Below are 10,455 nucleotides of genomic sequence, written 5' to 3'. Positions count from 1 at the left end.
ACGGGACGGACAGCAGGGCTGCAAACAGGAAGACGTCCTGTTTTCCTGTACGTTTTGGGAGTGCACACACACACACACACGCACATACAGACAATATTTTCTTATTCACTTTCCCAGTTCTTGCTCCTTTCCCGGCCAGGGACTTTCTCTTTCCGTCTCCCTCTCTCTCTCTCTCTCTCTCTCTTTCTCTCGTGCCGTCGTAGTCTCTGTGTTTTTCCCTTATGAAGACGTATTGATGGATATTTTCTAGATTACAAACTCATTTAAGGTTTTGCGGGGTGACCAAGCACCCACCCGCACTACCCCACTCCCACCGTCGCACCGGGTACTGTCCCTTCTAGTAGGCCGCTGTGATTTCTGTTAGTGATTTCTCACTCTTCGCTTGCGAGGAATTTTCGAACCCCACGCTCCCGGGGCTCGGCGGTATTGAAACTCCGGACACGGACGGAAGCACTGGAACGGAAGCGGGGTGGTGCAAATTTACTAACCCCCCACACTGCCCCTTGTCCGGCCACCATCCCACTGGTCAGCCTGGTTGCTGCTGTACGGTGGATTAGATGGTGTGGGTTTAGCAGGCAGGCAGAGTGGACCCAGTGGCCCAGTGGACCCCCACTCCCCCGCAAGGAACGCACTTTCATCCCCCCCCCCCCTCCCGCCCTTCCCCGGCCCGACCACAACAGAAGCTGGAAGGCCCTCTCTCTCTCGTGTTGATCTCGTGTTGAAATCTCGTGATTGGGATTTCGGACGAACCACGGCCGAGCCCTAGCCAGGGCCGGGGCTGCTACTTTAAATTAATAATGGCCCCCTGTGGGATCGGAATGGGTGGGTGGGTGGTGCAGGTCTTGTCAAAGTGCCAGTAAGAGGAGCCAGTGCCTCGCACACTCGCACTTCCCCGCTGGCCCACGGTTCCAGTTGTTTGCGTTTTGATTGATTGGCCATTCATTGGCTACCTGTCGGTCGGCCAATCCGGTCGGCCCCGGTCAATCTCCGGGATATTGGTTGCTCATCTCCACACCCCATCGCCAAGTGGTTTTAATTTGCCCCTTATCGGTTGCCCGGTCTCCGATGGGCCGTGGCTCAGTAAGTAAACCATTAACGAATCCCTCAACCCAAAACGACGGACCGAAAGGAAACCCGGCTACCAAATGGGGAACCTCGGGCCGGCGAGTGTCTCCCGGCGGTCGGATAATTCATTGGTTTCGCCGGGCTTAAAAACGGGCATCGTCCTGGGAAAGGGGACCCGACGTTGCCCACACTGATAGGCCGTGTACCCCTCGTCGGGGATTTCGTTTAATTTGTCGATTTGCTGACGTTTGATTGGTGATGGTTTGTGAGGTGGGCCTTTTTCGTTGGTTGGTTTCCCATTTTTTTTCCTGCTCTGGATCCTTCGATTTCGTTTTTCTTCCCCAGTTTTCTCCTCTCCCTTATTCCCTAAAAGTCCCACTGGCCCACTAGGCCGATTTCGAATTCGGATCCGTTTTTTTTACGTCTTACCGCTTCTTATCCGTTTTGTTTTTTTGATCCAGTGGGCGGAGTGGGTGGTTCGAGTTAACGAGGGAAAAAGGTTACAAGGGAAGACACACACTAAGTTATGTCGCGCAACGCTAACATCATCGTCAAAAAGGCAAATGGTTCACTCATTAATCGGTCGGTATCAATGGGGCAATACAACGAAACAAACAAAACATTTGCACGAACGAAACATGCTTTGGAGCACACACCAACAGCATGGTAGAAAGTGGCCACCTTTTGGGGAGCCTTCTCGAAGAAGTTAACTTACGGTTGTAAGCAGTTCTTCAACATCGTTTCATAGTTTCCCACATTCCGACATACCAACGTGCAGTGTCGGATGTCGGCGGTCAAACAGAGAACAAGTTCCCACGCTCAAAGAGCAGAGCCAGGTGCCAGGGGCCAGAAAATTAACACCCGCTAACCCACAGTTGTGAGAAATTAAATTAGTTTTGTTCTAATATCCGTGCGGATTTCTTCTGCGTGTAGCATATCTGCTAAACGGTTAAACAGGGGATCTGTATTCCAGGGTGTTTCCAAAAAGAGACGCGCAGTTTGTCGAAAGCCTAGGTAGCGCACGCGTGAACTGACCGGTTAATATGATTTTGCAATTCAAGAATTCAAGTGCTATCCAGCATAGGTTTCGCCATCGAACCGACCGTTTAATAGGTTTTTGCAATCGAAGCAAATGGGCAATTCCGACGACGGGTGTGCTAGTTATAATTACCATTATAATTATTGCATGGCCTCCGTCATCGGCGTTGTACAGTTTTATCCGTTGAAAATTTTTTCTATTACATGGCGACCGTTTTTTTTTCTATTCGTTTTGAAAGAACGAAACATATCTGGTATCTTCCAGCGTTGAGAAAATTGAAAAAGCACTCTGTAGGCGTGAGTGACGCTAGAAAGCGACCAAATTCGGAATGCGAACAGCAAACACACACCCTACTATCGAACCGATAGAAACAAGTGCCCTGGACCACTAATGATGTCCCCGAGTTGGCCGGCCGCCGGCCTCGCTGGCCTCGCAACTTCCAAACGCTAAACGAATAATGCAAACAACTAGCACCAAGTGGGAAACCAAATTGGGAAAAACAACAAACACAGGAAAAAACAACGACGCCACATGCACACACAGGCACACGGGCGACACCGGCGAAGAAAACGCGTAAATAACACGGCCCAAGCTCCTGGCCCGGCCCGGCCCGGCCAACGCGACTGGGCGAAGGCGTTTTTAATAATGTCAGTTAATCAGATTAGGAATCCTCGGGATGTCCTTTGTTGTGCGCCGGTCATCCTGAGCTCCCGAGCAGCGTGGTTCCCGTGACCGACCCGCGGACCACCCGGCAGAACACGCGGGAGGACATCGTATTTTAAGTGTAATTTAAGTACTTCCAGGCGGGAGCAGCAGGGCGCGCTCGAGAAAATGTCCCGGGCCCCGTCCCGTGTCCCGTCTGTGGCCTTGCGGGAAACGCCACATTTTTCACCTGATGTCCACGAAAACGACTCGCGCGCATTTGCGTCCCTTCCCAGGCGCTATCGCAAGGCGCACATGTCGACGAGTTGGCGTCGATGCCAGGTTCTTTTTTTCCCCCCCTCCTTTTGTCGTGTTGTTTTGCAAAGCGGATGTCCCTCTTCTATTACTTATTCATTTACTTTCACTGCTCACGCTCTCCATTCTTCATTCTTCTCTTCTTCTACCTTTTCCTTAGTTTTCTTTCCAAGGGGGGTGGGGGAGCGGATGTTGCTGGCGGGTCACCACCAGTGAAAAGATGCTGAACAATCGCGCACAGGACATCCGCAGGTGTGTGTGTGGGCGAGGAAAACATTTTTTGTTGGTTTTATCTATGCAACAGGGGGGCCTCTCCATGTTGCCTCCTGCGGCGACATTTGAAGAGGGAGAATGGGAAGAGTAGGGGGCAAACTGGGTGGGCCGGGGGTTAGGTCATCGGATTATGAAGGAAAGAGGCTTACCGCCACCCTGGGCCGGGGCCGGGGACTGGCTTCTGGTCCGGAGCATGCAGGAATTGGACCGGAATCGGCCGGCGATCCGGTCACTTAAGCGTGCCCTATGCCGAGGTTCGTTACTTCCGCGAGCTTCCTTCAGCAAGCGCGGCACACGGCGCGGTTCCGCAATATGCTGCTACACGTCCTGCGGCGTACCCTCTGGCGTACCGCCCCAGCAGACCATTTCGGGATGAGTACAAAAACATGAAAAACCACGACCCTCTCGCGCGCTGATGATGCGTTTCATATGATAATGAGCCCGAGGGTGCTGGAGCTCCGCGGTTGGCTCCTTGTTGGGGTGGGCGGAAGGCTAGGGCTAACAGCTGGAGCCCGGGGGGGTGGAGCGCAGCTTGGCGAAGAATGTGTCCTGGCGTGTGGCGTGCAGTGTTATCTTCTGCGCAGAGCTCTTCTTACAAACTTGTTGGGGCTGTTGGGGCTCTGCAGCCCAACGGTGCCCGGGGCCGACTATAAATAGGTAAAAATGCGATCTATAATTAACCGCAAGGCACGTACCGCGCGCCCGGACCGAGCCCGCTATTTGGACAACGGTTCCCTGCCCACCTCCACCCCAAATCTTGGGCCCCATCATCTCCAGCTCCCGTGAGCCGGTGCCGGGCTGGTTCCAGTCAGGGTTTCGTTCCAAGCAAATAAATCATGGCCCACAGGTCTACACCCCACCCCTCCTCCTCCACCCCCACAAGAGGTGCTAACCCTTTGCCGCCAAGGAAGGGCCTGCCTGGCCGGGACTTCTCGGAAGATTTCCCGGACTTGGAACACCTTGAAGCGAACTGGGACATAAATTATAGACGACTTTAATTTGACAGCTTCAGGCTGCTTCAGCTGCACGGTGGGGGGGGGTGGGGCTTGCAGCCATTCTATCAACACAAATCCGGTCAACCGGAAACACAAACCGCGTGTGCCGCCGGTCGAACAGCATCAGTCCAGAGGCGGATGATTTATACCCATCGGGCGGTCGGTCGGGCACCCCCGAGTGCCCGAGAGTCCTTTTGACCTACTTCCAAGCCCAAGCAGTTGGCCCCCGGCAGCAGCAGTACACAAACACACACACACACACACACAAACAGTTCCCAAAATACCATCCACTCATATTTTATTCATTGTTGAGGCTCACGTCTGCTCAGAGAACCCCAACCCCGCAGACCAAAATGCTGATGCGCGGAGTGCTAAAAGGTATTTTAGGTGATCCCAGGTGATGTTCCTCGCAGCAGTAACACCAAGATAAGACATCGTTTTTTCTCGGGCCCCTTTTTGGGGTGGTAAGGCAAGGTTTTAATAAAGTGCTCCGCGACGCCGGCCGACTGTGCCAAGCCGCGGCCATTCACCGGATGGGGCTCCTGCTGACGGCGAGAATTTCTCCGACAACCCCGAGCGAGCCAGAGATGGCCGTCACCTGACGCTGACGTACGACCCGCCCCCGCCGGTAGCTGCCAGAGTGTGTGCCAGAGTTCCGCCAATCGACCCCCGGTGATTGGGTTTGAAGCACTTCCGCAGACGAGCACGTGACGAGCGGGCGCAGGGACTGACTTGCTGGGGTGCGGTTCCTCGTTCCGCCAACAGCGACGAGATAAAGTAGACCCCGACGCCCCGGCGAGCCTGGGCGAAATTATGTTTGTCTGCTTTTATGAGCATGTAATTAAACCGCTCATAACCATTCCAGCCAGTCAGCCCCGGTTGTCGTGCGCCTCGAGCAACACAAAAACAGCTTCCGCTCCCCCAACAACTTCTTGGCGTTTCCCGTCTTCCCGGGCGTTGCCGGGGTCCTGGTCCACGCGACTGCAACTGCACCATCGTCGGGCGGTGCAGCGTACCGAGCGTATACGAGGCGCACCATTATGAGAAACGGCTCCCGAAGCTCCCCTTGAAAGTTTTTAATGAATATTATTCGTTACCATCGACTCAAGGGGAGGCCCTCGCTACCGCTACCACCCAGTCACCACCACGATACAACCAGCAACAGCCCCCCACCCCCCCCCCCCCCCCCCCCCCCGTCGGGGGGGTGAGTGAAGTCGGGAGGACCATTCACCATCGATGGCGTCCAGCGCGGCGTCGTAAAAATAAAAGAGAATTGGGTGACTCGGCCGAATTAAGGCGGTATGCACATTACCCGGAAGCCCCGGGAGCTCCTATAATTACTTCCACATTACCACAACTCCACGGAGCCGCAGCGTGGTTCGCAGGCATAAATATTTTATTTTATTACAGGTCCACACCCCCCACACCGGGTTCCTCTCCCAGAGTTCGCAGGCTTCGCGGAGGTCTCTCAGGTTTCGGGATTCTAGTAACTGCTCGATTCCGCTCGAACTGAGCGACTTTTCGGAGGTCCGGGCCCCCGGAGGTCTTCGGACGATCGGGTCGTACGACAGATAATAGGAGAAATAATTACACCCCCCCCCCCCCCCCCCCCCCCCCCCCGGCTTACAGTAGCCCAAAACCATTGATGGCTCTCTGGATGTGTTTGGACAAGACTTGGAGTAACCCCAGTGAAGCCCAGCCGAGAGGACCGCATGCAACCGATGCGGGGCTCTGGACCTAGAGTGGGTCATTTGGCCCAATCGTTCCTATCGCTCCTGCCCGGATCGGATCAGCCCCGGCCCCGGCCCGGGCTCTCCCCGGAATAGACAGATAATTACTCGAGGATGTGATTTAATCAAATTAGATTCCAGCTAATATTTGCTTTTATTGCGCCCCATTCCCGTTCTGCACGTCCTAGGATTAGTACCTTCCCCCCCCCCCCCCCCCCCCCCCCATGACACACCTCACCCGACACAACTTCCTACACATCTTTCTCGCTCTCTCTCTCTCTCTCTCTCTCTCTCCATTGTTTTGTTGTTGCACCCACAGCACCAATCCCTGTTGCCACATACTCCAGTCTCGGCCACGGCCACCCACCCTATCCTGGGGCCCTCTCGTGGGCCACTCGGAGGCACACCCTTCGTTTGCCTCGTGAGCTGCCGTTTTGTTTATTGGTTTCGCCAGCCCGGCCCTCGCACTCTCACCGAACATCGGGGTGGGCGGGAGAAATGCTTCCTACCATTTTACTATCGACATATAATGAGCCCAATCATTAAAATGAGTCCTATGCAACTCCTATGTGCGGATATAGTAGGACTACATCACAGGACACCGTTGAGCTATAGAAGCTACAGAGCAACCGTTAGCACGAGAGAGAGAGAGAGAGAGAGAGAGAGAGAGAGAGAGAGAGAGAGAGCGAGTTCCCTCTGAAGGGTGAATACGCCACGCCACCACCACCATCCTGCTCGTTGCGCCGCGTGGTTCCATGGGCCAGGGATGCAGGGATTCTAGTAGAGGCGCACTAGGCACTAGACCTAGACCTGAACGCAGCTCCGGAGCACCAGCGCACTAGCGTAGCGTGCCGACAGTCGGAGTAATCATTGCGTATCGTACCCGTCGTTCCCGGCACCTTCCTCCCAGTTATGCTCCTCAGCCCAATTCAGCAGCAGAGGGCACCCCACTAGTCAAGCGGGCCAAAATTTCTACTCGAGAGCCTATTAAATTTGAAATGAAAGTAGACGAAAAATGCTGCTCCTAGGTGCGGTCCCAGCATCGACTTACCCCGCACATCATCACACTGCCCCCCCCCCCCCCCCCCTCCCCATGCCGCATTGTTTCTAACGACCTCGATCAAGGCCAACCCGGCTGGAATGGGGTGGTTTGGCGTGGCGGTTTTAGTCATTTTGGGACACTTTGAGGCCATCTTGTGCCGTGTGGGCGGTGGGGGGGCGCTGTGACACATCCGTCAACATCCGGTCCCGGAGGAGTCCACGGGTGCGGTGGGGACGCAACCATAGCTACTGGGCGGACGCCTTGGGGAACACCTTTGGCTGCTTCTATGCGCCGCTTCAGCGCCTTCCAAAAACCAAAGTTGCAGTGGGTTGCCGTCGTCATCGTTGCCGGGAAAATTCATCTCGACTAGTGCCGAGACCCACCCCACGCAAGGAGCCCACCCCACCCACCGGTGCTGGTGGCGTGGCGTGGCCTGTCAGTGCTCCATCGCTCCGCACTACGAAGTATCCGCTTGGAATTGTCACCATAGGTACGAAGCCGGAAAATTGCTTCTTCATGGGTGCTGAGATGGTAACGGTGGTGGTGGTGGTGGTGGAGGGTGGTGTCGGAGGAACCGACCGGAACCGTCGGTGAGTTGTCGGTGGGAGGTAGTTTGTGTGAATGAAATTAAACGAAAAACCGAAACTCGTCGTCGCCGTCGTCGTCGGCGTGAAGCTTGGGTCCGGCCACCACCGGAACGGCGAACACCGTTCCTGTGTCCTACCGATGTACCCCTCGTCGACCCCATCCCACCACCGCGCCCTAATGCGGAGGGTCCGGGCTTGGGATGCAATTTACATCGAATGCCTGCGAAAATCCCTTTTTGCTGACTTGCGGAACCGAGCCATTCGGGGACGGGGCAGCGGTTTACTCAGCAGCGGGAGGGGTGGGGGAGGGTGAGGGTAATGGCTCGCACCGGGGGTGCTAGTTTTGTGATTACGTCAGGGGCAGCTTGTTGCCTCGTTATTCGATGTCCACCGCCCGTCTGTTCGGGGCTCTCTTTTTTCTAACCGTTTGCTGGATGAAAGGGGCGGGGGGGGGGGGGGGGGGGGGGGCGTCGGGGTTTGTGTCCGTGGTATTCAAACTAAGCCACAAGTTTCGAAGCTTCCGGTGCTTCACATAAATTGTCAACAGCACCAAAAGGTTACGCGATGTGGTTGAGGTCCCCCCTGTTACACGGTTTTCGATGACCTGCAACACACATCGGACTGTGACTCTCTTCTCCAACTCTCTCTCTTTTTCCTTTCTCTCTCTCTTTCTCTCTATCTCTTTCTACCTGTCCATCTGGGAAGAAATTCATTGGCATTTGGAGGTATCCACAGCCCCATCCACGGCGCCTCACCGCATGCGCCGAGAGTTATTTGGACAGACACGCTGTAGATCAACCGAGAAAGGGTGGCCCTGTTTCGACGTTTCTGCTTGCCCTTTCGGGAAACTGCTGCAAAAAGTTTCCTTCGGGATCACTGGAGAGTATTAGCAAGCCGTAGCTATCATCTGGCTGACTTATCCGACTGCTAATTTTGTCCAGCGACGCCTGGCGGCGGCTGGATTGGCACGTGTTGTTCGATAGAGTCCAGTAGATTGATAGAGTCCAATCGTTTGATCGGTTTGCGGTTGGGCCGGCGAAAGCCAGCTAAGGTTATCGGTGGGTCGCTTTGGGTGTCCTCGTGACGACCAACAGACCAACTGTCCTCTTCTTCTCCTTCTTTTTTCTTCTTCTTGTTGTCCGGACCATCGTCGTCTTGCGGTCTTGGCCTACACCCCGCAGATAATGTTAGCTTTGTTGCTTTCTGTAACGTTGTGTTTTTATTTTCCGATTATGTGTTTTTCCTTTCTCGCTCTGCAAATCAACGTCCATTTGGCCTCGTGTAATGGGGCACCCAACGCGGGATATCTGTGAGCATTGGCCGTTCAATCAAGTCACAGGCCGACCGGCGGGTTTATTTCGATCGTGAAATGGCCCGAAGCCAGCTGGAGGTGCCGCAGGTAATTATCGTGAAAAGCGTAGTTTAGAACTAATTTCGTGCAATTTTTAAGTTTAAGTGAGTTAGAGTAAGTACGTTCCTGAAATCGTTAAAAAAATTAGGACATGGTATTGAAAAATCGTCAGATTACTTACAGAGATTTAGTAGAAGGCCGAGCCATCTCATTGTGCATTGTTAATTAATATTTTGAAGTTTTGGGTTTCTAAAAACTGTTTGCAAGATAGGTGCCACATTCGCTAAAAACGCATTCGATTGTATCTTTCTTTACAACATTGAAAGCGTTTTCGATAGAATAATATGGATTTTGTACAATGAATCATCACTATGGATGAGGCTTGGGTCGATCAGTATGATCCTGAATCAAAACAAGATGCTAAGGAGTAGTATCAAGCTTTTCTTCAATTCCAAAACGAGTTCGCCCAGAAATGGAAATATGTTAGCATCAGTTTTGTGGGATGCGAATGAAATTTTGTTAGTGGATTACTTGAAAACTGATAAATCAATAAATCTGAATAACTGAATAATTAAATGTATTTTAAACCATAAAAATGTGTTTTTCTTATCAAGGCTCCGAATTTATTGAGCAGCCTAGTAGGTAAGTATAGTGGTGTTTTATCTGAACACACACGCTTCTGAACAAGGCAATTACAAATTCTTGTTCAGAAGCTTGTTCAGCAGTTTGTACGGAAGACACGCAACAGATTTTGTCAGCAGGGTACTCTATCGAAGGCGGAGGCACAGATCAAAACAACTGTAACTGTTTTCGATAAATAATGTATACCTTTCAAAGGGCGTGTAGCTTCTACATACAGTTAGACCTTGACCTCGTCAACATCTTCCGTTCTGCACCAACTCACCAGATCCTGTCGTATGACAGGCCCCACTAAGACTCCGCGGGAAATCTTGGGCTGCCTCTGCTAGGCTCCAGCTGGTACCAGTCACCCCAAATAGGCGACCAGAGTGTCCCGGAGCTAAAAATCGATGAAAACGATAATCGCGCGCGAACTGAGCGGAGGAACCCAAGCGATGGTCCCAAGCCGAAGACCAGCTGAAGTCGATGGCCGATTTGTGGAGAGTGTATGAGGTTTCCGAATTCTGCCGGGGAAGTACGCCTGGCAGCACCGTCGATCGACGCCTCCCCTTCCCCCCCCCCCCCCCTCCCACCCACAGAGTTAGATAGGCGATTACCTGTGATAATTAAAATTACTTCCACAATTTTCCTCTCAACTGAACCGAGGCCGTAGCTCCGGACTTTCAATAAACCCCATACTCTGTCTCGCTCTCTCTCTCTCTCTCTCTCTCCCAAACACAGCCAACACAATAGCGAAAGGGGTTCAAGGCGCGTGTGTGTGCGATTGTTTGGCAAAAA

The sequence above is a fragment of the Anopheles bellator genome, chromosome X (genome assembly GCF_943735745.2).
Source record: "Anopheles bellator chromosome X, idAnoBellAS_SP24_06.2, whole genome shotgun sequence".
NCBI lineage: Eukaryota > Metazoa > Arthropoda > Insecta > Diptera > Culicidae > Anopheles > Anopheles bellator.
This window is presented reverse-complemented; position numbering follows the sequence as displayed.